The sequence below is a fragment of the Psammomys obesus genome, unplaced genomic scaffold, assembly GCF_907164565.1.
Source record: "Psammomys obesus unplaced genomic scaffold, mPsaObe1.curated_primary_1811, whole genome shotgun sequence".
NCBI classification, from domain to species: domain Eukaryota; kingdom Metazoa; phylum Chordata; class Mammalia; order Rodentia; family Muridae; genus Psammomys; species Psammomys obesus.
The window spans coordinates 3,072,825-3,099,804 of record NW_026591711.1 but is presented as its reverse complement, the minus strand read 5'-3'; the positions used below and the strand labels follow the sequence as shown (position 1 = coordinate 3,099,804).

Sequence of the window (26,980 nt, the reverse complement as noted above, 5' to 3'; positions counted from 1 at the left end):
CCTCCCTCAACTCCTCCCAGTCCCGCTCTTTCTTTTTCCCTCTTCCCCCCATTCCCTTCTTCTAGTCCACTAAAAGGGGTCCTCTAGGTCCTCTCCATGCATGGTCCTTGGTTGCTGCATCATTCTCTGCAGGACCCTCTAGGGTTATTTTTTTTTTTTTTTAGCTTTGTTGGTCTCCTTGTAGGGCTCCTGTCTCCTCCATGCCCTTCTAACACCCTCACCCCCCTTCCATAAGACTCCCTGTACTCTGCCCAAAGTTTAGCTGTGAGTCTCAGCATCTGCTTTGATCTCCTGTTGAATGGAGCCTTTCAGAGGACCCTCAATAATAGATTTCCATCCTGTTCCCTCTCTTCCACCACTTCTGGTATCTATCCTGTTTGCCATACTGAATGAGATTTAAGCATCCTCCCATACTGAATGAGATTTAAGCATCCTTCTTGTTTAGCTTCTTTAGGTCTGTAGGTTTTAGTATGTTTATCCTAGATTACACAGCTAATATCCACTTATTAGTGGGTATATACCATGCATGTCTTTCTGCTTCTGGGTTACCTCACTCAGGATGATATTTTCTAGTTCTATTCATTTGCCTGCAAATTTCATGATTTCCTTGTTTTTAATTGCTGTGTAGTATTCCATTGTGTAAATGTACCACAAATTCTTTTTTTTTTAATTTTTTTAAAATATTATAGTTTGTTAACTTTGTATCCCTGCTGTATCCCACTCCCTCTTTTCCCTCTCTCATCTCCTCTTTGCCCCTTTCCAAGTCCACTGATAGGGGAGAACCTCCTCCCCTTTCATCTGATACTGGTTTATCAGGTATCTTCAGGACTGGCTGCAAAGTCCTCCTCTCTGGCCTAGCAGGGCTACTCCTCCCTGGGGGCAGGGGAAGGAGGTCAAAGAGCCCGCCATTGAGTTCATGTCAGAAACAGTCCCTGTTCCCCTTATCAGGGTACCCACTTGGATACTGAATGGTCCTTGTTTGGAGAAACGGTCTCATAAAAGACCCATGGTAGCACAAATTCCTTATCCATTTCTCCATTGAGGAGCATCTAGGTAGTTTCTAGATTCAGGCTCTTACAAATAAAATTGCTATGAACATAAGTGAGCAGATGTCCTTGTTGAATGGTGGAGCATCTTTTGGGTATATGCCCAGGAGTGGTATAGCTGGATCTTGAGGAAGCGCTATTCCCAATTTTCTGAGAAAGTGCCAGATTGATTTTCAAAGTGGTTGTACAAGTTTACATTCCCACCAGCAGTGGAGGAGGGTTCCCCTTTCTCCACAACCTCACCAGCATGTGTTGTCACTTGAGTTTTTTAACTTAGCCATTCTGATGGGTGGAAGGTGGAATCTCAAGGTTGTTTTGATTTACATTTCCCTGATGACTAAGGGTGTTGGGCATTTTTAAACTGTTTTTCTGCCATTCGACCCAAGAAAGAGCTGTGTAGAATTTATATTGTTTTTTACCACATAGTCTCAGGTTTCACACAGCACCACTTCAGCCTTTCCAACAAGTCACTGAATTAGTCCACATTCGAGGGGAAAGCTATCAGCTTCTGTCTTGTAAAGGAAAGAATGTCAAGGAATTTAGGAATGTATTTTAAAAGTGGCAGCCACTGAGATGCTTAAAGAAGTTAAAATGAGCCTGCAGTAACAGGAGCGCAGAAATAACTCCTGCTAAAGGTATCTTAAATTTCTGTATATATGACCGTAGAGTTGATATGCTGCCTTATAATTTGATTTTTAAAAATAACCTGAGATAAAATTGTGTTAGAGATCTGCTAGAGATATTTCTGTGTATCTGACCTGATAATCGATTCACTATTGTTTCTAACTTAATGTTGTGTAGGAAATGTCTTTTCTTGCTATTAATACTATTCAATAGTTAAAATTTCAAGTATTATATTTTATTGTTCTAAAATTGCATTTATTTTAATAAAAAGAGGCTGAATTTTCTTATATTTTAATTAGTTAATTTTTATTACAAATTATCCTTTAAATGTTTTATTTATTTTTATTCTTTGCATATGAGTATTTTTCTTGAATATATGTCTTTGCACCAACATATGCATTCCTGGTATCGAGATCAGAAGAGGATATTAAATCCCCTTGACCTGGACTTATGGACAGTATGGGTGTAGAAATTGAACCCAGATCCTCTGCAAGAACATGTGCCATTTCTCTAGCCCCCATAAATTATCTTTTTCATATTGCTCACTTAAATATTGCCATATTCTTTATTAAACATTCTCTTTCTACTTATAAGTGGATATTAGACATATAATGTAGGATAAACATACTGAAATCTGTACTCCTAAAGAAGCTAAACAAGAAGGAGGGCCCTGGGTAAGATGATCAATCCTCACTCAGAAAAGCAAATGGGACAGACATCAGAAGAGGAAGAAAACAGGGAATAGGACAGGAGCCTACTACAGAGGGCCTCTGAAAGACTCTACCCAGCAGGGTATCAAAGCAGATGCTGAGACTCATAGCCAAGATTTGGGCAGAGTGCATGAAATCTTATAAAAGAAATGGGATGAAAGACTTGGAGAGAACAGGAGCTCCACAAGAAGAGCAACAGAACCAAAAAATCTGGGCCCAGGGGTCTTTTCTGAGACTGATACTCCAACCAAACACCATGCATGGAGATAACCTAGAACCAGTGTGCAGATGTAGTCCATGGCAGCTCAGTGTCCAAGTGGGTGCCCTAGTAATGGGAACAGGAACTGTCTCTGGCATGAACTCAGTGGCTAGCTCTTTGATCGTCTCTTCCTGAGGGGGGAGCAGCCTTACCAGGCCACAGAGGAAGACAATGCAGCCAGTCATGATGAAACCTGATAGGCTAAGGTCAGAGGGAAGGGGAGGAGGACCTCCTCTATCAGTGGACTTGGGGAGGGGCATGGGAGGAGATGAGGGAGAAAGAGTAGGTTTGGGAGGGGGTGAGTAAAGGGGCTACAGCTAGAATACAAAGTGAATAAACTATAATTAATGGATAAACAAATAAATTTAAAAATAAAAAATGAAACAAGTATACCCCCCAAAAAAAAAAACATTCTCTCTGTGTTAAGGATTCTAAAATATTAGCAAATAATTTATAAATATTTCTTCCTTGTTTAAAATGTGTATTACTGATTTAAACACAAATAACATAAAGTACCTTGGTGTGACTCTAACCAAGCAAGTGAAAGACCTGTATGAAAAAATAATTAAATAAAAACTTCCCCAAGTCTCTGAAGAAGAGGAAATCAGAAGACGGAAAGAGTTCCCATGCTCATGGATCAGTAGGATTAACATAGTGAAAATGGCTGTCCTGCCAAAAACAATCTACTGATTCAATGCAATTCCTATCAAAATACCAACACAATTCTTTACAGACAGTGAGAAAACAATTCTCAACTTCATATGGAAAAACAAAAAACCTAGAATAGCTAAAATAATCCTGTACAATAAAAGATCTTCTGGAGATGTCTCCATCTCTGATCTCAAGCTGTACGATAGAGCAACAGTAATAAAAACAGCATGGTACTGGCATAAAAACAAGCTGGTGGATCAATGGAATTGAGTTGAAGACCCAAAAATAAACCCACACACCTATGGATACTTGATTTTTGACAGTGAAGCCAAAACCATACAATGGAAAAAAGATGGCATCTTCAACAAATGGTGCTGGTCTAACTGGATGTCTTCATGTAGAAAAATGCAAATAGATCCATATTTATCACCCTGCACAAAACTAAAGTCCAAGTGGCTCAAAGACCTCAACATAAAACCAGACACACTAAATCTATTAGAAGAAAAAGTGGGGAAGAGCCTTGAACTCATTGGCACAGGAAAAAACTTCCCGAACACTTAAAGAAATGCTCAACACCCTTAGTCATCTGGGAAATGCAAATCAAAATGACCTTGAGATTCCACCTTCCACCCATCAGAATGGCTAAGTTCAAAAACTCAAGTGTCAACACATGCTAGAGAGAGAGAAACCCTCCTCCATTGCTGGTGGGAATGTAAACTTTTACAATCACTTTGGAAATCAATCTGGTACTTTCTCAGAAAATTAGGAATTGTGCTACCTCAACATCCAGCTATACCACTCCTGGTTATTTGCTCAACTATGTTCATAGCAGCTTTATTTGTAATAGCTAGAATCTGGAAACAATCTAAATGTTCCTCGGCGGAGGAATGAATAATGAGTTTGTGGTACATTTATACAATGGAATACTACTCAGCAATTAAAACAAGGAGATCATGAAATTTGCAGGCAAATGGTGGCAACTAGAAAAGATCATCCTGAGTGAGATATCCCAGAAGCAGAAAGACACACATGGTATATACTCACTTATAAGTGGATATTAGCCATACAATACAGGGTAAATATACTAAGCTTTATAGTCCTAAAGAAGCTAAACAAGAAGGAGAACCCTAGGGAAGATATTTAATCCTCCTCAGAAGGGCAAACAGAATATATATCGGAAGTAGGAAAAGAGGGAACGGGACAGGAGCCTACCACAGAGAGCCTCTGAAAGACTCTACCCATCAGGGTATCAAAGCAGATGCTGAGACTCATAGCCAGGCTTTGGGCAGAGTGCAGGAAATCTTATGGAAGAAGGGGGAGATAGAAAGACCTGGAGGGAACAGGCTCTACAAGCAGACCAACAGAGCCAAAAAATCTGTGCCTAGGGCAACCTGCAGAGACTGATGAACCAACCAGGGACCATGTTTAGAGAGGACCTAGACGCCCTGCTCAGATGTAGTGCATGGGCAGCTCAGTCTCCATGGGAGTTCCCTAGTAAGGGGAACAAGGGCAGTCACTGGCATGAACTTGGTTGCCTGCTTTTTGATCATCTGCCCCTGGCAAGGTGGCCTTACTGGGCCACAGAGACAGGATCCAGACAGTCCCAATGAGACCTGATAGGCTAGGGTCAGATAGTAGGGGATGAGGACCTCCCCTATCAGTGGACTAGGGTAGGGACATAGAGGAGGGGGGAAGAGGGAGAGAAAGTTGGGACCAAGAGGAGTTGAGGGAGGCGTCTACAGCCGGGATACAAATTGAATAAATTGTAAATAATAATAATAATAATAATGAAAAAGAAAAAATGCATAAATGAAACTGGAAAATGTATTTTGATTATTTTCTTTTCCCTCCCTCAGATCTTCTGAGATCCTTTCCTTCACCTGATTCGCCCAAATTTATATTATTTTACTCTCAGAAACAAAATCAAAACAAACAAAACACAGTAAGACCAAAAAGTAAAATCAAACTAAAGCAAAAAGTTCACAAACAAACAAACAAAAACTATGGAATCTGTTTTGTGTTGGCGAATTACTCCTAGACATGAGACCTGCCCTGGAATATGGAAATACCCAGAGGCACTTCATTGTAGAAACTAATTTTCCCTTCTCCAGCAAATATCAATTGCAAATAGCTTCTTGTTTAGGGATGGGACTCTGTGTCTCCATCTCCTTCTCCATGCTGGGATTTTGTCTGGTCTGCACCTGTACAGATCATGTGCATGCTGTCACAGTTTCAGTGGGTTCATATGTGCATCAGTGTGGAGTCTACAGGACACTGTTTCCTTGAGGTTGTCTACTACCTCTGGTTCTTACAGTTTTTCTTCCCCATCTTCTCCATATATCTCTGGGTCCTGAGTGGAGGAGTTTGATAAAGACCTCCCACTTAGGACTGAGTATTCCACAGCTTCCCACTGTCTGTACACTGTCCATTTGTGGATCTCTGTGTTAATTGTCATACACTGCAAGAAGAAGCTTCTCTGACCTGTAGGTATAGCAGTATGTCATTAGGAGTCATTTTATTGTTATGTTTTTATAAAAGAATAGTAACAGTAGGCTTTCCCTTAGGCCTATGACTGATAGGTTCTTGTCTCAGGTTCTTGGCCACCTGAGCAGTGTCAGGTGTGGGCTCCATCTCGTGAGCCTTAGGTCCAATAAAGTTGTTTGTTACTCCCATAGCATTTGCCATTATTTCATTAGTGTGTCTTGCAGGCATGTTACTGTTAAAAGGTCGCAGGGTTTGTAGCTGGATGATATTGATGATTACTTTTCTTTTCCATTGGCAAGCAGAGTACCTTCCAGCACCATGAATGAGAGGCCTGTAATGGTAAGCTTCTAGTTGGGTACCCGGTGTCTTCAGTAACGGTGTCTTCAGCAATAGGGCCTGTCTTAGTTAGGGTTTTTATTGCTGCAACAAAACACCATGACAAAAAAAAAAAAAAAAAACAAGTTGGGGAGGAAAGAGTTTATTCACCTTACACTTCCAGATCGTAATCCATCACTGGAAGAAAAAGTCAGGACAGGAACTCAAAACAGGGCAGGATCCTGGAAGCAAGAGCTTCTGAAGAGGCCATGGTGGTGCTTACTGGCTTGCTTCCCATGGGTTGTTCAGCCTGCTTTCTTATACAGCCAGGGCCACTATCCAGGGATGGCACAACAGGCAATGGGCTGGCCCTCCCCCACTGGACACTAGATGAGAAAATGCCTTACAGCTGGATCTCATGGAGGTATTTCCTCAATTGAGGCTCCTTTCTCTCTGATGACTCCAGGTTGTGTCCAGTTGACTCACAGAACCAGCCAGTACAGGACCTTACCCTCAGGTTCTAGAGAATAAAAATTAGCCTTGGCAATAGCCTGTTATGTTTAGAGTAGGAGGTGTCCATGGAACCCCTTTGATCAACAACTCAATAGTGATCTAGCATATTCCTGTCACTGGAGGTTTTACTTTGTTCCATAAGCTGTCTAGCTGGGGCATTGTCTCCCTCATTATATGGTAATGCTATTTAAATTCCTTTCATATATGTGTATATGTTAGGAATCTTCTATAGTAATAGGCTTCCATATGGCTTTTTAAAAGGCCTTTAGTGTTAATTGTCCTTGCTCATATTTACTCCTTTATTCTCTCTTCTCCTCTGCATCCCCATTTAATCCTCCTATTCTAGTTTCATCTTTATTTCTTTCTAACACTATATTTTTCCTTCTTTGGAAGATCCTCTCCTCCCTCTGGTCTCTTACGAGGTACCTAACCTCTGTGGTCCTTCATATTGAAACACAGAATTGGCCTCAGAGCGTATTTCAGAGAAAAGGAAACTAAAGAACTGATGGGTTAAGTGATCCATCCAAGATTATATAGCCTGCTAGTGGCAGGGATCCTCTTCTTAGATCAAGTGCCTCTTGGTTAGTGCTCATTCTTTCTGTTTCCTGCTGTCTTCATTCTAACTTCCTTGCCAGTCCACGTAAAGCAGTGATCAGTCATGTGTGTATACCTTTAATAGAAAATAATTTTTTAAACTTGAAAGTGTGAGAAGAAAACCATTTGAGAGAATTTGGTGTGTTTGATTTATTAACTTGGTTTGCATTGTCAGTCTTTCCACAAAACTGTTGTGGTACAGTGCTTTCTCTTCCCTGGACACTGAATAGTATGGGATTTTATGGAAGGACAGCCTATTTAAGGCTTTTAATTTTGTAGGTCTCAGGGTTAAGGCAAGAGCCATTCTAGGGTCTCCCAAATCTAGAAAACTAACATTTAATTTCTGGTCAAGCTTGTTCAGTTAAAGATAATTGGCAAATGTACCATTGCTTACTTCACATGCAGGAAGCTCAGAATCAGATGCAAGTAAGCCTAGTGGACCTGTGGAGGGTTATTTTGGAAACAGCAGGTAGGAAAGAAGCTGAGTAATTCAGAAACAAGACCCTAATTTCCAGCAGAGTAGTTGTCACTGGTAGTCTGGCACTGCCTAATTGCCATGGAGAAAGGATTGGTTTCTTAAAAGGAAAAGTAGGGAAAATATGCCTTTTCAGGAAATTATTTCTAGACCATATTGATTAATATCTAACCTTAAGAATTTTATGTAGGCATTTCACTATTATAATTTTGAAATATGGAAAGTCCTTGCAAACATTCTTAGATTGCCTTCTGTCTGTCTGCCCTGTAAAAGATCCTTTTAGTTAAATGGACCATCCTCCTTAAATGATGTCATTAGCTCAGATTGAAAAGATATTGCCTGCAGGGAAATCATTTAATTGAACCAAAGTGCCTTATTTCTGTAGATCTGAGAGCAGTTCACTCACTTTTATCTTCAGATTGGATAATTTATATTAGATAATTTTTTCAACTCTACAAATGATAAAATGTTGAGAAAAGTAATCTCTTTTAAAAGTATTTTGGTATTTTGTAGTTTGCCATTTCTGAGTTAGACTCACTGGTTCTTAAACTTTAGGGTCAAGTATTATTTTTCAGTTAAGTGTTTTAGTTTGTTGGACTAAGTTGTTAATTCATTTGGTTTATCAAGTCACTGGCTACAAAATAAATGTTTGTGACTTAATATAGAAATAAGCTGGTTACTTTTGCTCTTGTGATATTTTCTTTTAGCTTTTTTCTTTTACATTACATTAGTTTTGTGTGTGTGTGTGTGTGTGTGTGTGTTATAAGAAACCAGTCCTTTCCCAATGACAATTAGGCAATGCGAGATTACCAGTGACACAGACTCTGCTAGATACTGTCTTGTTTCTGAATTGCTAAGCTTCTTTCCTACCTGCTGTAGGAAAATTCTTATGTACATTATATATCCAAAGTCTGATGTGCCTTCACAGGTGTAGGTACCTGGTAATAGCTCTACAGTCTTAGGATACAGAACACTGCTAGTACTTTAGAAAGTTTCCTAGTGCTCCTCTCCAGTCAGTTACCTGCTGTCCTTCCCATCTATTGGCAATCACCAATCTGTTTTCTGCTTCTGTAGTTCTGCTTTTTGTAGAAGTTTATGTAAACGAAATGTAGTATGTAGCTAAAAAGATCTGGCTGCTTTCACTTAGCATGACACTTTTACAGTTTGTATAATTTATTTAATGGACTGATAGTTTCATCCTTTTTATTATTGAGAAGTAAGTATTCCAGTGTGTGGAGGTACTACAGCTTGGTATTTCATTTACTAATGATGGATATTTGTATTCTTTGCAATTTTGACCAATATTAATAAAGCTACTGCAAATATTTACACGCAGTTGTGTGTGTGTGTGTGTGTGTGTGTGTGTGTGTGTGTGTATGCGTTTTTGTGTTTCATTGCTGGAAATTGAACTTATGGCCTCATATACTCTAGGCAAGCATTTTAGCACTGAACTGCATTCTCACGCCTGTGTACATATTTTTGAGGATTATGTTTCCATTTTCTTAGGAGTAGGACCTGCATGAGAAACGAATAAATTGTTTTCCCACAGTTGCTGTATAAATCTGCATCTGCCCCAGTGACTTTGCATGCTCACCAGCATTTAGTTTTGTCCATCTCTACATTTTAACCCTTTTAGTAGTTGTGTTAACTTTAATTCTATCTGTTTAGTCTGTAAAATGTAAGATTTCAAAAAAATAAACTGTATCATCTACCTGATGGTTGGCTGAGGCTGTTTTGGATGTACTAGTTTGGTTTAGTTCATAATTCTAAACTTGATATAATCATACAACTTAAAGATCATACTGAATTTAGTACATTCCGCTCAGCTTTGTATTATAATAATGAGACCATTATAAAATAACTGATTCCTAAGCATGCTGCATGATGATGTTGATTGACATAGCACACGACTCCATTGCTTTCTTTGGCAGTTGTGTGAATGTGATATATGCTCTTCTCTTGCTATTTGTATTTATTTATGGAAGACATTTGACTGTTACAATCTTAATAATTTTCTAGTTTGAAGTTTTCCATTGTCTTAGCACAATAGAAAGTATTGATGTATCTGGGACTTTATATTTATAGAGTATAGCCAGTCTGTAACAATTTTGAAAGTCCCACTGATGTGTGACTCCTGTTTCTCTGCTTAGACTAGCACTGGTTTGAAAATTGGAAAAGTTATTTTACATAAAAAGTTGAGGCTGAGCCATGCTGGTCAGAGATTCCTTTAAAAATTACAGAATCCTTGGTTAACTGTTTTATCCTGGATATGTTTTTTTTTTAAACTTAAATATGTGAATATTTAGTTTTAAAAAGATATGAAATACAAAAATGATTTCTTAAAACAATCACTATATAAGCCATTTTACTGAAGTACAAAAATGATACCAAGTGGAACATATATTAAAGTGCATCAGAAATTGATTGTAATCAAAAATCTTTTCACAAGCTTTCCTCTAAAAACTAGTTTGCTCTTAGCCACCTTATACTTTCATGGCTCAAACTGTGAAATTCAGATGTAAGGTTTCCAAACTCTCCCTGTAATAAGCTCTGATGATTCCAGAGAATATAGGTCTCTGTCATTTCTATCGTTCATTTGATTTGAACCTCACCAAAATCAGTCACAACAAACATCCAATTTTCTACAAGTCTCTAGTTCACTGCTAAGTCAGCAAACTTTTATGGAGAAGAGACTAAAGGGGTGGACAGTCTAGAACAGGTAATAGGGAACTTTTTGTGTCCAGGTGAGAAGGCTCCTTGCTTCTAGACCTTAGTAATTAGGGGGGGTAAGAATCCTCTGATAATTCAGCCAATAAAGGTGTTTAATGGTAGAATGAACAGTTAGAGGTGATGATTAATTAGCCTGGGCACTTTGGGCTGGCCAGTGTGCATGCAGCAGTACATAGTGGCCATCAGCTGGTAGGCATGCAGTCTTGTAAGGGGCTTTCTGCGCTGACACTGGTCATATATCATTGCAGCTGTGCCCTTTGATTACTGGGAGGGCTCGCAGAGTGATTAATAGCCAGGATCAATGTTTCTGCCCAGCACATGACATTTGGTCACAGAGCAACCATATACTTATTCCCCTTTGGCACAACGCTTAGGAGGAATGAAGGATGAGACCTGCCAATTTATAGCTGAAGAGCTTCCAGTTTATAAAATGAGTCAACTTTGACTGCACAAAATTATTCCCCATTGAAATAATTAGTGCAGCATTAAACACAATTAGAACTAAAACTACAGGAGCATGCTCGCTGAATTCAAGCCAGTTGACAGATGGTTAAGGCCTGATATTTGGCTGCCTGTGATGACCAAGAGTTATTATTTTGCTGAGAAAATAAAAAGGCTTGGAAGTAAATAGCGTCTACGTAAAAAAATAATACAAAATATGTACTTCAAATACATTAGAATGTCTAGCGTGACAACTCCACATCTGTAACACGATAATACTCTGCAGCCATTAAAGCAGACACTATTAGAACAATGCTGATTCTATGAGAGCCACTTTAATATGACACAGTCTTGTTTAATAACAGATATTGGTCCTCGACTTAGTGACGCAACACCTATAGACCCTAGAGTAAAAGGTTTGTGGAGAGCAGATATCAAGACCGTAGCCACATGATAAACGTGTAGGTCAAAAATATTTTAGGCTTACAACCTTTTCATCTTTACATATGTAAATTATTTCCCTATGTAAATTACATCAGCATATATCATTATAATGGAAAAAGACAGTTTTTTAACTTTCTAAAGTAAAACCCTGTATATTTTAATAATGTACTATATACTAGTAGTGTAGTACATACATTCTAATATTGTAGTACATATAATATATAAATATATAAAAATCATGGTGTATAAATCTATTATATATTGCATATGAATAATATATAAAATGTAAATATTACATAATATGTTATGTACGTATTAAACAATATATACTATATGAATATCATAATACATAATTATATATGCATGTAAACATATAGTTAATGTGCTCTTTGGAATTAGTAATTGTTAATGATGTCTAACTGACTTGGCTCCTATTGAATATGAAGTGCTGAGCTGTCTTTCTGTGGCATTTTGTTAACAGGATATTTTACTGTTTCCCCACTGGTGCTCTTCGTGCTGAGTCATTTCACATTCTCATCCTAATTACGGCAAAGAGGCCATATAGAAAAGACTGTGAAGCTCTGTTGAGTATCACCGCCCTTCAGAATGCTTTCTAATACATGCCTATAACTCTGTGTGTGTGTGTGTGCTGTATTAAACATGTACTTTGAGACGTGAGAATTTAAGATTTAGAAGAAATTACAAGAAATTTATATGAATAGAATTAAGTTTACAGATGATTAAAATTAGATCTACATTTTTGTTTTACTTTTAAGTCAGTTTTTTCCTGCAATTTTTTTTATTGAATTACTAAAAAGAGGTCCAGCCTAATGTGCTGTTTGGTATCTATCTGCCCATCATTGCAGTTAGCAATAGGTCCTTTTATACCTTAGTAGTTTGTGGGTAGTCGTTTATTTTTGACATGATTTCAATTCTTACTCTGTAATGTAAGAAAATATGCAAATATTCCCTGGATTTACATATTGCCCTTAATATTTCTGTGTGCTTCCTAAGTTCTCTTGCCAGTTCCCTTTCTTTTCCTAGTGAGCACTGAGGAGGCGTGGAAAGAAGAGGTGCTGGTTGAGGAGTCTGGCTTGTTATTGTCTGCTAACGTTCTGGTCTTGCAGCTCTCACAGTCAGATCACACTAAGCTTCCTTGAGCTCTCTGGCATCTTTAAAGTAGTTTACCACATGCAGCTGTTTAGACTGCTTTCTTCTCTGTTCCTGGCAGCTATGGTGAAATTTTTCATTCTCATATTTTTAATATCTCTTTTTGACCAAGACCACAAATAGTGAGTTGATGAGTTGGAAAAATAGGTTGAAAGTCATTTAGGGCTGGGAATTAGAACAAACTCCTGAGGTTTGGCTGAGGAAGGAACTTGGTTTCATCCTTAACCATGCTCATGAGGAAGCTGGACAGTGTATCCATGAAAACTAAAACTGAGCTTAATCCATTACTCCCAGGCTATGAGTTCTTCCTTTTACTTCATTTCCTGTCTCAATGAATATACAAATGTTCAAGTTATTAAAATTTAATTAGCGATGAGGAAGGGATGCTGTGTATTGAATTAGTCACTTACTACATAATTGCTCTCAAAAATAGAATATTCAGGAGAGAGGTTTTCCTTAAAAAGTTCTAGACAACTCTATAGTTGGACAAAGTCAAAGAACTATCAACAAAGAGTAAGATATTTTGGGACAGTCACTTCGTGGAGGAAGTATTTGTTTAACTACAGGTTGAGGTTACTGCAACACCAACAGCCATGGCCATGCTGAAGTGAGGGCACATTGTTGTACATTTAAGAACCTTTTGGCCTGATACTGAGTGCTCCTCTGAACCCCTTTCAGCTCCCCACATTTGGACCTGACTCATTCTTCTTGAGTCATTAGTTCAGCCCCCTGAGCTTCAGGACCACCACCCTCGCTAAGGTTATCATTCTTCAACTGTAGCCTGTTACATTCGCTGTTATCACAAAGTATTTTGTACGGTTAAAATTCGTTTCTCTTTTCTAGAACATGGTTTCTGTTAGTTTTCTTTGTCATAGTCAACACTGTATCCCTTGTCCTAGAGTGGTAGACCTTTCATGAATGGAAGATTGGTTGAGTGGAGGATTTAACTTTAGTATATTAAATTTTTATCTTGGCTACAAAGGTGTCTCCCCAACCCCGTGACTTGTAGTTTACTGCCATGATCACCACCAGTTTTATATGGTATAACCAGTGTGGCCCTTAGGCCCAAGTGAGAGAGGCACCTGTATCGGTCATGTTTACAGAGCCTTGACTGGACATGTCTCCAGTTGTGCTCTTCCCACAGGATCTAGTCCGTGGAGCAGAGGCGCAGTGCCCAACTCCTGTCTGTGCTTCTCCTTATCTCCCTGTATCTCACTCTTCCTCAGCTTACCTCACTGGACCTCACCTGTCCCGCCAGACCATGTTTTCAGATCTGAGGGTTCTAAGATGATGGTAAGGTTTTTCCCATAGCTATATGGACTTCTTCCATGCCTTTGTTCTCTGGGGGACTGTCCATATAACTGACCTGTGCATTCATGAGCGGAAGCTGAGGTTGTATATAGGCTGAGGACATGGACAAGGCTCTTTGGGGGTCTGGGTTAGAGCTCACTGGGAGAAAAGAGATGTGGATACCTTAGGTGTCTAAGGTCCTAAAGTTGAGTTAGTATTATTCTGCATTATTATGATAGTGTGTATTTTCCAAATATGCAGGATAAACCATGTTTTAGTTAATAATCTTGTTAGCTTGATGACTAACTCTATAGTATTTAGATACTTGTTATGTGGGTCTCCATTTGTTTCAGGGACACAGACACCAATGTTGAGTCAATGTTGTGTTTAAAACCTAGCCTCCTTAAAACCCAAAGGCCCCGTCCTTGTTCTGGAACTTGGCCATACTGGAGGGGATTGGCATATTGTTACAGAAGGTGACTGTCAGCACAACTCATGTGCAAAAAAAGTTTAATTCAGTTCTGTCTCAACATTTTATTATGAAAAATTTTAAGCACACTGCAAAGAAATGGGTGAATTTTACTGTACAACACTTAGATTTTTTTTTTCCTGTTTTTGTTTTTTTGATACAGGGTTTCTCTTTGTAGCCCTGGCTATCCTGGAACTTACTCTGAAGATCAGGCTGGCCTCAAACACCAAGAAATCCACCTGCCTCTGCCTCCAGAGTGCTGGTATTGAAGGCATGTAACCATGCCTGGCCAGCACTTAGATTCTTATCGCTAAAAATTTCCTGTCCTTACTTTATCAAAGACCAGATTAATTCTACTCATTAATTCAACTTATTTATTTATGCTTATCAAAGTAAATTGATGATACTAGGATATTTCCCTTAAATTTATAAGTGTGACAACTCACTTTTAATAAGAAAGAAGAAACCTCAGTTTAAATGCCTAATGTTTTAAAGACAAATTTTCCCCATAATTATTGTGTTTAATGTTCAAGAGTGAGTTTACCCATTCACAATGTGCTGGTTTTATTCAGAGGATGCCTGAGTTGATAATTATTTATTGTGACTTCATGTAGTACATGGTGATTCTTAACCAGTTTTGCTCAGGTAAATGGGCCGTTGCAGCTATAAAGATGAATATGAATGATTCATTTCCTTCAGAAGCAGATTCCACACATGGAATTAGAATGCTGGGTGATAAGCAGAGGCCTGCTGCTAAATCCTCCCTCTTTTACTCTTGTAATGCAAAACTGCTTTCCAGCATTTGTGTTCCATTGGTGCACACTCCCAAGAATTTTGCTATAGCTTTCCTTCTACAGTTCTGCAGGTGAACATTCCCCACTCACCCCAGCTCCTCCCCTGCCCAACACCCCCCCAACACCCCCCCATGCTCTGGTTTGGAATATTTAATAATTCTTCCTTAGATGCAGAGTCTTAAACTCCTGAGAGTTCCATATCTCTTTTCTCTCCACCCTTGTGTGTGTCCTGATCTGCAGTGGAAGAAAACCTTTTCCCCTAGTAACTCAAGTGATATAAATCAACAGGAGAAACCTATGAGATCTTGCAGTAGTAAGTAATTCCTTAACAGCCAGGAGTAACTCAAAAGGGTGGTGGAGTTCAAGGCTTCAAAGGATGGAAGGTTCTGATGTGTCTTGTTTATGCATTTACTGTGTTACTGAAGAGGAGTTGCAGCCTGATCCTTTCAGCTGGCTCTGTCATGTGATAAGAGTAATTCAGATAAGATTCTTTCTGTCTCTGCTATTGATTTTTGTTTTTGTTTTCAGCAATTAACATAGCATCACTGTGGAGCTGGGAAGAGACGCTAGCACCTGGTTTGTGGTCTAGCTCCTAGAGGTCCCAGCACATCCCTTCAGATGTTATAGTGGAGTTGAGTCTGCAGAAGGAAGACATTCTGGCAGAGATGGCACTTAAGCTAATGTCTGAAGAATCAGAGGGTGAGGGAGCGGGCCGTTTAAATATGCTGGTTGTTGTATGCTTGTTCAGATCGTCATGGGTCTTATAATATACTTACCTAAAAAGTTCAGAAATAATCGGAAAAAGGGGTAGGGAGGTAAAAATGTATCTCCAGACATCAACCTAGTAATGGTATGGATTGAAAGAAGAGCAGAAAAAAAAAAGCAGGAGAGAAGATATATCTGATATTTAACCACCAAATGAGACAGCTCATGCAAATGCCTGGAGGAATGGGAGAAAGAGGAATGATTTGGGGTGACTTAAAAATATTAGTGTAGAACTGCAGGGGAGGCATGCAGATGGCAATGTTGGCAGTTAGATATGGGTCTGGAACTAAGGAGACTGATTCGAGAACTAAGGAGAATAATACACATTTCAGGAAAAGTAGAAGGAGTTTTATACATTCTGTTGTTCTTTCTGTGCATCTGTTTTAGTTTGTGTGGGTTGCTGTAACAAAATACATTAGGCTGTGTAATTTATAAATGAGAAATGTACTACTGACAGTTTGGAAGCTGGCAAGTCCAGCCTTAGTGTTTGTGAGAGCCCAATCCTCATAGATGGAACAGTTCAGTAACAAAGAGACAACACGGAATAAAGAGAACAGAAGATATAAGTAGTCATGCAAGTAAGCAGAGTACCCGTAAATATGTTCAGAGTCAAGTCCTTCCCATTCTTTCTCTCTTTATTCCCTCCCAACCCTTCCTTCAAATTGATAGAAAAAGGCAAACTTAATTTTTATAATTTAAGAATATTTTTATTAATTCTTTGAGAATTTAATATATTTTTATCAAATTCATTTTCCTCAGCTCATGCAAATCCACCCCTCTTCCCTAGCCACCAAACTTCATGTTTTTCTCTCTCCATTTTTTCCTCTTTTTTTTAGAGGTTGAATATGTAACCTTCATATAGTATGAATTTTTCTCTTTTATTGAAAATAGATTTTTTTTCCCCTCACATAATATCCTGATTATGGTTTTCCCGTCCCTCCCCACCTCCTCTCACATCTGGATCTACTCCCTTTCTGTCTCTCTTTAGAAAATAGTTTTTTAAGGGATAATAATAAAATAAAATATAATAAAAATAAACCATAATACGGTAAAACAAAAACTAACATATCAGAGTTGTACAAGACAAGCAAACAGAAGCAAAAAGACCAAGAAAAAGCACAAGATTCAGAGACCCACTCATTTTGCACTCAGGAATCCCGTAAAACACTAAACTCTAAGCCATAGTATGTACACACACACACACACACACACACACACACACAGACCCATGTAGGCCCTGTGCATGCTACTTCAGTGTCTGAGTTCGTCTGAGCTTTGTGCATGTTGATTTGGAGGGCCTTGTTTTCTTGGTGTCTTCCATCCCCTCTGGCTCTTACACTTCTGTTTCTCTTCCATAGGGTGTTCCTATTTTTTTCCTTTTAAATCTTTCATGAAATATTTTCTGATCATAATTTCCCATCACTCATCTCCTCCCAGGTCCTCCTTATCAACCCAATTCTATGCCTGCTTTCTCTCTCTCTCTCTGTCTGCCTCTCTCTAAAACAAAGAGACACATAAAATCAAAATAAACCAAAACAAACAACAAAAAGCATGAGAAACACATACATGTGCAATGCGCACACACACATACACAAAAACACAAAATTGGACATAATAATATATAAGCAAAAGACCTATGAGGTTAAAAGAAAAAGTCCAGATTAAACCTATGAGGCAAAAAAAAAAAAAAAAAAAAAAAAAAAAAAAAATCTCCAAAATCTGATTGAGTTTGTTTTGCATTGACCATCTCCTGTTGAGATGAGGCCTGCCTTTAAGTGAGGTTTGTGTACCTGTTGAGACACCATTGGAGAAAACCAAGTCTTTTTTTGTGATTGATTGACAGTTGGAGCTAGCTTCTTGGTTGGGGTGGGACCCATCTGGCTTGGATCTATGTGGGCCCTGTGCATGCTGCCACAGTCTGTTTAAGTTGCTGTGTGTCGCTCCTGTGTCCTGGCAGGCACTGTTGCCTGGTGTCTCCCACCCCCACCGGCTGTTAGAGCCTTTCTGCCTCTTCTCAGAGCTCCCTGAACTCTGAGAGGAGGGATGTGCTGAAGGCATCCCATTTAGAACTGAGTGTTTCAGGGTATCTCACTCTCAGCACATTGTCCAGGACTGAGTACCTGTATTTGATCCCATCTGCTGTGGAGGAAGCTTCCCGGATGATGGCCAAGCCAGACACTGATCTAAGACAATAGCAGAATGTAGTTAGGAGTTATTTTACTGATACCATTCTGTTAGCAGAACAATAGTATTTGTTTTTTTCTTAGGTCCGTGACTTATCTAGTCTGAAGTTCTTGGTCACCCACGCAGTGTCCGGCAGAGATTCTGTCCCATGGAGTGGGCCTTAAATCCCATCAGGCTGTGGCTGGTTACCCCCAGCTTCTACGCCCTGGGTACAGCAGCATATTACTGCAGACGGGCCGCCATTGTAGACGGAAGTGTTTGTAGCTGGGCTGGTGTTTACCTTTCTCCTCCGGTACCGTGAACATTAGTCAGTAGGGGGTGAAGCCTCTAGGTAATCATCAGTACAACTTTTCTGGATTCTGTGAGATATGTAGGTGTTGTCTTCAGCAATAGGACCTTACCATCAGTTTGTGAAGTGCAACCGGCAGCCTTGGCAATCACGTATTGGGAGTTTTCATAAGCCCCTCCAGCCAACAACACATTTATATGTAACCCACTTCTGAGTTACAGGTCTCACTTGGTGGCAACTTGTCTTGTTGGGGCTTTGTGTCTCCTATTATTTGGTGAGTCCGTTTAGATTTTTTTCATGTATATATGTATTTTAAGAAGCTTCTACTGTGTAGGGTTCCATATTACCCCTCCAATGGCTATTAGTGTTAGCTGTCTTCCCTGTATTTCCTTTCTTACCCATCTCTCCATGCCCCTCTCCGTTTAATCCTCCCGTTCAAGTCTCCTCCCGCCACACCCTCTTTAAATTGATAGAAAAGGACAGTGTTTAAAAAAATTCTCTTTACAGGATCTGTAAGATAGTATTTATTTACTATAATTTGAAGTGACTTATTTCTGAGTTTATTCTAAGCCAGTTTATGGCTTATCATTATCTTAATTGCCAGGTAATTCTTCAGTGCCAATAAAATAATTCTTCACGAGGCACATAAATAGTATTCCAGGGTTTCCTTATAGTCTGTTTAGGAGCCACTTTAGGATGTCATCAGATTCCCGCAGTGTGCCAGGATTGTGTGAGGTATGGAGACTTGCTAACCCTGGAGTTGGAGTCTAGGGCGGCGAATAGACATTAATCACATAACAAGGAAACTAAGATATCAGTGTTGTTTACAAGTTTGAATAAGCAGAAATCATACACGTAACACACATGATGCCGAGAGGGGGTGTGGCCTGGAGGTCAGGGAAACTTCCCGAAGGAGGACAGCTGCAGTGAGGAAACAGTGTGAGTGAGAATAATCAGAGTCTGCAGGGAGGCTGGTTTTTTTTTTTTTAATTTATTGTTTTATTAATTACAGTTTTTTCACTTTGTATTGCAGCTGTAGCCCCCTACCTTGTCCCCTCCCAACCCTACCCTCCCTCCCTCTTCTCCTCCCATGCCCTTCTCCCAGTCCACTGATAGAGAGGCTGTTTTAAAGTTTTGGAGACCAGATGACAGTAGCGGGGTCTGGAACAATAATGGAGGAACTGACGAAGGCAGAAGGGATGGTGCTGGAGCAGTTAAACCAGTGATCTTTAAGGATGTGTGTCTTAGGGTTTTATTGCTGTAAGGAGACACCATGACCATGGCAACCCTTATAAAGGAAAACATTTAATTGGGGCTGGCTTACAGTTTCAGAGTTTAGTCTGTTATCACCTCAGGAAGCATGGCAGTGTGCAGGCAGACATGATGCTGGAGGAGCTGGGAGTTCTACATCTTGATCTGCAGGCAGCGGAAGGGGACTGTGGGGCATAGGAGACCTCACCTCCATACTGACACACTTCCTCCAGCAAAGCCACACCTAATCCAATAAGGCCACACTTCCTAACATGGCACTCCCTATGGGCCAAGCATTCAAACACATGAGTCTATGGGCCATACCTATTCAGCCCACCACAGTGTGTTAAGCAGAGTTACCCAAATTGATTTTTAGCTTTCAGCTTCATTCCACTTGCTTTATTCAGGAGTTATCCAAGGTTCCGTATTTAAAGGAAATGTAAATGCCAATTTTACAAAGCCTTTGTTTTAAGGGTTCCCCATCAAGTTTCTAAGTTTCCTTTAGAACTAATATTTCTTGCTAGGTTAGTCTGTTGTCACTCTAGTAGTGGGTAAATATGGGCTGGCATTTTCACTTCCATCTCCTTTTGGCAGAAAGCTTGACCGCTATAAAATGGGAAACCTTACAAAGTAAGCAAATATAAATACTTATTTTTCAGAAAGATTTAATCTTTTTTTTTAAACTAGGGAAAAAAAACCCACGAGCATTATTTTTAAGAGTGAGTTTTACATTCACCACACTTTGTTCAAAGGCTAAGTATGCCCTGCTTTATTCAGCCCTAGAGAATTACATTTGTATTGATTGTGTACTGCTGAGGGATAGGCTTCTGTCTCAGTCTTCTTTTATCGTAAGTCTGTTGGCAAGGATTTAGTGAGCCCTGGTAAACTGTCTTTTGGGTGCCTAATGACAAATGGGCAGTAGCCCTAATTATCTTGTAAAATAAGCAATGGTGAATAAAATTGATATAACAGTAGAAATTTTAATGGTGTAGTGGTCTCGGTGGGCACATCCTTAGTTCGCCAGCCTTAGACAGCAGAGCTTTTGCTCTGTCTTAGCTGTAACTTTATGTAGTTGTGTTAGGCTAAGGCAAGCTAGGAGAAAAACTTTAGTCCATGCTGTTTCTCAGATGAAAATAAATTTTGACCATAGGAACATTTAGAAGTTAGGAAAGTTGTTATATTACTTTACTTTGATTTTACTGATGATATCATTACAAATAAGAGGCTTCATATTTGTGTCTACATCAGCAAACCATGGTTGGCTACCTGTTTTTGTCAGCCTGTAAGCAGAAATAGTTTCTGGAGTTTTAAGTGATGAAAAAAGAATCATCTTTCACAACATCTGAGCATGATATGACAGAGTCTTACTGGCCATCAGTAAGGTTTTGTTGGGATATAGTCGAGTCCACTCGTTTAAGTATGGTCTTTGTGGCTTTCAAGGGAAAGGTAGTAATGAGCAGTGGGACACTGTCTGGACAATGAAGGCCAAGGCTGTGTACTCTGCAGCCTGTCTAGACAGCTGCTCTGCAAGAATGGGAAGCATTTACACATCCAGAAACCAGTGGGGCGATTTTAAGAGAGGACTGAACGGAACAAAATGGTACATCTGGCACCGGAGGAACACTGAGTACTTGTGACATTCTCTCGTGCTTCTTGGGGTCTGTGAGTACCAGGTCAGGCTGTTTTCAGGAACCAGTACAGAGGCTAAAAACATGTCTAAAGTTAGCACTGAACACAAGCTGGTCGAGTGGATTTCCAAGTTCACCTCAGTGACTTTCTCACAAGTCACACGTTGTGTCGTCCATCGACTGTTCTGTTCTCTAGTAAGAGGCAAGGATACAGGTGGAAATCCCTCATTTGAAAATCTGAAGTTGAATAGGACATGCCGCTACAAATGGAAAATTTTACACCATGAAACTTGTACAAAATCATTGAAATATTGAAACATAAATGAATTTTGTATTTAGACCTGGATTCTGTCCCCCAAATAATCTCATCTTGTTTGTGTAGATATTCCTCTATTAGAACTCAAATGAAGGCTCTTCCTATACATTTTTAGATAAGGCTGTTCAACATGATTTCTCCTTTGGGGCTGTTACTGTTTCTTCTGCCTTAGGGAATTGTAGGGTATGATAGGTTGTACTTGTAAGAGTTTATTTTAGTGACAATTTTAGATTAATAGATAGCATGTAGTAGGTTCTCCACCCATAAAGCACAAACTACTTGTTTGTTAATTCTAAAGATTTTAGAAATATATTTGAATGTTTTCTTTGCATGCATGCGTGTATGAATGTGTGTGTACCATGTGCATGCAGTGCCTGAGGCAGTCAGAAGAGGGCGTCACCTCTGGAACTGGCTTGCGGGCTGCCATGGGGGTGCTAGGAACTCACCCCAGAACCTGTGGAAAAGCAGCCAGTACTCTTGATCACTCAGCATCTCTCCAGTCCTGTTTTTAAATTTGGAAACAGGGTCTCAATATATAGCCGTAATGGCCTGGAGCTCACTACATGTGGAGACCTGGCTGTCCTTTAACTCATCGGCAGTAATCCTCCTGTTTCTGGTTTCCAAGAACTGGGATCACAGTGTGTATTGCCATGTACAGCAAGTATTTGACTTTTTAAAAGCAGACCTCAAATGCGTTTTCTGTTGTTTGTATTTAGCTTATGACCTATCCATTAATTTTTCAGTGTAGTTGTTTTTAATAAATTATGCTACGTCCCTAAGTCTATATCCTCAAGTAAATTTCTGTAGCCTTAACATCAAATCCTGATTCTTACAGGGCTGACTTCAAGTCTTGCCTGATCCAGTGCCGTTGCCTCCGGTCACACCCCGTGCCGTGTGTTCTTTTCCTCACCCACCTTGCTATACTTGCTGTAAGTTTTTCCAAGGAACCAGGCTTTCTTCTGCTTTTACCTGTACTGTTGTTTGTGCCAAAAAACATTCTTCCTATCACCATTATTCTGTCTCATGATGGTTTCAGCCTCTTGGCTTAAACACCCCCCCCCCCATGACTCTGAAGCCCTGTTTATTTTCTTTTTATCACTTACCACAATTTGTAATGTTTGTGAGGGTTTTGTTTTGTTTTCTTTTCTTTTTACTCTCCTGCCTACTTTTTACTTTTCTTTTCTTTTTACTTTTTCCCTACTATACTGTTATAAGTTCCACCAGAGAAGGGGCCATGAGACTTGTTTACTTTTGTGATCTTCATGCATGGCATAGTGCCCACCACGCAACAGGCCTTCAGTAAATCTCTGAATGAATGAAAGCAATCTACTTTCAGTGCTACTGTTTAGTCTGAGACTCATCACAGTGAAATAGTGTAGCTGCCTCCTAAACTAAAAGCCCTCTCAAATTCCTTTTATGCTCCTAATTCCATCCTGCCAGATTGATTTTATGAAATACTACATCGATAGAATCATCTGCTCCCTCAGGATCCTACAGCAGTGGCAGATTGCCCACTGAATCAGGTCCAAACCCCTCCGCTTGTTTTTAAAGCTCTCCTAATCATAATCTTTTACTTCTCTTTCACATAACTCTTTTTTTATAGGCTAGCCTCTTTCATAAGCCATCAATATTTATTCTAAATGCTCACTATCTTCCAACACTCATAAGAAGGGCTGCAGCCTTCCTGCCTCTTTCAATAAATCCAGTCCTTCATTGTTTGATTTCCCATGCAGCTACTGCTTGAGCTACATTAGAACGTAGATTTTGAGCATGTTCTTGAGTACATTCTTCAGGGTAAGTCTTGTTCTTATCACGGCATAGGATAGTCAGTGTGAAAGGTTTTCCCAGAATACCAGTAAAAAGCAGAGCTCAGTTTGAACAAAATATTTCACAAAACCGTACCAAGTGCTCTGTCATAGGATTATCTACCTGAGGGTTAGTGACGTGCTGTTATAGAAGTGGCAGTTAGACCACGTCTGTCCTGGATATTAATTGGAACATTTGACAGCAGTGAAAAAGGTCACCTTTTTATCTTTATTAAATTTCATTGAGAATTGTTACGCCTCAGATTTTTATGACCTGTAACCCAGAGAATTACTTATAAAATTAAAGGTACTCATTATTATTTCGATTTTGTGCTAATACTATAAGGTCAGAGGCTCTATTCTTTCTGGGTTAAGAAAATGATTAAGAAGCATCTAATCTGAACTTTTTTATAATTTATGAAAAGGTGTTTAATATTGAGTTGATGATAATTCTTAATGTTTAAAACTGGAAAGAACATCCACTAGACCTTCTTTTTGCCCCTGAGTTCTGCGGATGGACTTGAGGCCTGGGTAGGCGAGCACAAGTACCACAGTTCCCACCCCAGCCGCTGGAGGCGGTCATACCAGTTCATGGTTAAAGAACTCTCATCACCTCTGCTCTGGAGAATACTTTAAAACAATTCAATCTTAGCGCACATTCACATTTATGGCTGACTACTTCGTTTTAATTAATTAGTGAATTTAACTTCTTGAATCCTTTGAAACTCCAGACAAGTTTAGAATGCCTTGGTTACCATGACAGATATTGAATAGTCTCAAAAGAAATGACTTTTTAAACTACTTTTACTATTGGTAGTCCATACCACTGAAATTCATTAATTTACATTGATTTTTTAATTGTATTGAATATTTGAGGGAAAGTAAATTTATTTTGTTTTAAATTTATGTTACAGATTATATGGGCATATACTATGTATATGTAATTTATTTTATATATTTAATACTTTTGTTAACTTTAACTACAAGATGTATCCCTTTTAGATGTATCAGATACATTGTTTAATGTAATGAAGTTGCCTGAAGTTACCTACTAGTGAGTGGCAGAACATGAACTGGAAAGCAAACCTGACTCTTGAGAGTCATGGTCTGACCACTGAGCTTTCCTCTTTATTGCTGCAGTGTAGGATAATGAGTGAGTGCAATGATAAGCATCTGATCCATTGATGCAGTATCAGGTTCTTTGTTGTTCTTGATTCTTATTCTTGAACATGCAATTCTGGCTGGTAGCAGGATTCTTGAGCATGGACCTTGAAGTACCCAGAAGACTGCCAAATATTGATCCAGTCTTTACATAAATCGTCTCAATTAATTCCCAAAGCGACCACATAAAGACGTTACTCTTATTTCTCACTTCTGAAGGCCAGGAACTGGGGCTCCACAGAGGTTAACTGTCTTATTTTCCCCAGAGAGCCTGGACTAACCTCACTCCTGTTTTTGCAGATATTTAAAGTCATCTCCTTCGGATGTTTTCTCCTAGTTTTAAAGGGAAGGGAGGCCTTATTTGCCTGTGATGGTATTCTTGTAGCAAATAATGTTTAGACTTCTCGTTACAGGCCTCACAGTGTGGCTGTGCACTGATTGTGGTCTTAGTGTTCAAGCATTGGCTCGGGGTCCTCATGAGGATCCTGTGTTCCCATTTCTCTAGTAGATCTTAACACTAATGGATCTCTGTGTTAAAGCATGCATGTCATAGAGTTATATATCCAAGGCTCTTATTAAACACAGGTCAGTTCATTCATAGATGCTGAGTTAGAAAACAGTGCATATATGAGAACTTGAGCTGTTTTACAGTTTTGTCTTCCTAATCCCTTTTGTGCAGTCATGTTAACCTGTATTCTTCTCTGCAGGTGTCTTGTTTGTCTCTATAAGACAGTTTGGATGTTTGTGACATCCTGTTAGCCCACAGCATTTAGTATCTCTAGGTTTGAGTGTGTTCCAAGTGGAACAGCTACTGTTGCTAGCATTTTGAGTACTTAGTTATATATATATATTTAAAAAGATTTTATTTATTTTTATTCATGTATGTGTATGTGTTTGTATGTCCTCTGTGTGGAGATCATAGGACAAGCTGCGATAGTTGGCTCTCCCTTGACCGTGTGGGACCTGGGGATGGAACTCTTGTCAGGCCAAATGGCACACATCCTTACCCATGGAGCCATCTTGCTGACCCTCAGTTACATTCTTACCCAGTGACCTTGTTTTGACAAGTACTACTGCCCTGTGGGTCAGCAGAGGAGTGCTGTGCCTGTGCACGTGGCTTGTCATTCTGCTGTCAGCCCTTAAAGGCATAGCAAGAGTAATGAAGACGAATCCTTGGGAGTCTTGCCCACCTGAGGAATGATACTCAATTTCCAAAAAACTATTAATACCCGTTATTCATATTTAGCAAATTTTATTTCTTTTTCTCTGTCATTATTTAGTGTCTTCAGAGAGAAAATATCTCACAATATCTCTGACAATTCATAATTTAGACTTTATTCAAGTGTCTGGAAAGATTATATTAACCACCTCATTTCTATTTCTGATCTGTTTAGGAATGTGCTTGAATTTCATACTCCTGGATTGAAAGAACCAAGTGGTTGATATCTCCAGAAAAGATAGACTTACATTAAATGTTTAAAGTCTTTGTTTATTAATGCTAAACTTAGAGTATGTTGAAACATTTATTACTTTACTCCCCTATATCAGTCAGTTAGTGATTGAAAGTTGTTTGACCTCCTGAAAGTCTCACAGAGCATATTGGTTCCCTCAGAAAGCTCTCCAGACTCTGCATTTGGAGACTCATGTCGCTGGCCTAGGAGACAGGGCAAGCAGGAGTCACAGGTAGCCTGGAAAACGTGTGTACATAATGTGGCTGTGCAAGGAGCATGGGAAGATGTGAGCAAAGGATAGAATGTAGAGTCGTATGTATGTTACACTGAGCAATGAGACATCATCCATGTGGCCAGTGGAGGGACTCCAAGATCTTAATTCAGAGATATCAGAGCATTCTGAAGAGCTTTGGAGAATGCTGTGGGGAGACCAGATATATGTGTAAGCTGTTTGAATGACTAAAGAAAAGTGAAGTGATGAGACCTTAACTAAAGTAGTGGCGAGGAGGTAAGAGGGAGGGAGGTATGCAAGAAATATTTTAGAGCCAGAGCTGACCAGATTTAGTGGCTGTTCTGAAGTAGTCAGTAAAGGAAGAGGCAGAGAGGAGTCTGATGTTTTGAAGAGACTATACAGCCATGGTACTATTCATAGAGACACCACAGGATCAAAGGTAGTGGTTGGAATTTGCTCGGCTAAAGTGAGGAGAGAGTGGAGAGATAAATTCCAGGAAACAGTAGTTATCTGGAAACATGGGTCTGAAATTTAGGAGAAGGATTCTTGGCTAAACTCTTCAGCAGAGAGCAAGAATGGTAGGGGTACTTGAGAAATACACTGAGAGGATGTGAACCATTTTGAGAAATGAAACCTGAGGCTGGGACCCTCAAAGAGGATGTCATCAGTAAGGACTGGGATAAGGGGCTGTATCTAGGAGGCAGGGATAAACGGCTTAAGGTATAAAACTAGGATGGAATAGTTAGATGATGCCAGAAGAGGGGGGAAGGTTAGGGTGGGTTAGATGAGGGTTAGGGTGGGTGGTTAGTAGACACAGGTGCTTCAGAAATAGCAGAGAAAGATTGTCGCGCGCGGCCTTTGCCGATAAGGACGACGCAACAACCGAGGA

At 39.5% G+C, this 26,980-nt stretch overlaps 1 protein-coding gene across 2 annotated transcripts in view; it reads left to right on the top strand.

Moving 5' to 3' along the window:
• The window catches only part of Skap2 (src kinase associated phosphoprotein 2), a 155,048-nt gene that overhangs the window by 48,080 nt on the left and 79,988 nt on the right, over positions 1-26,980 (top strand). The window lies entirely within an intron of this gene.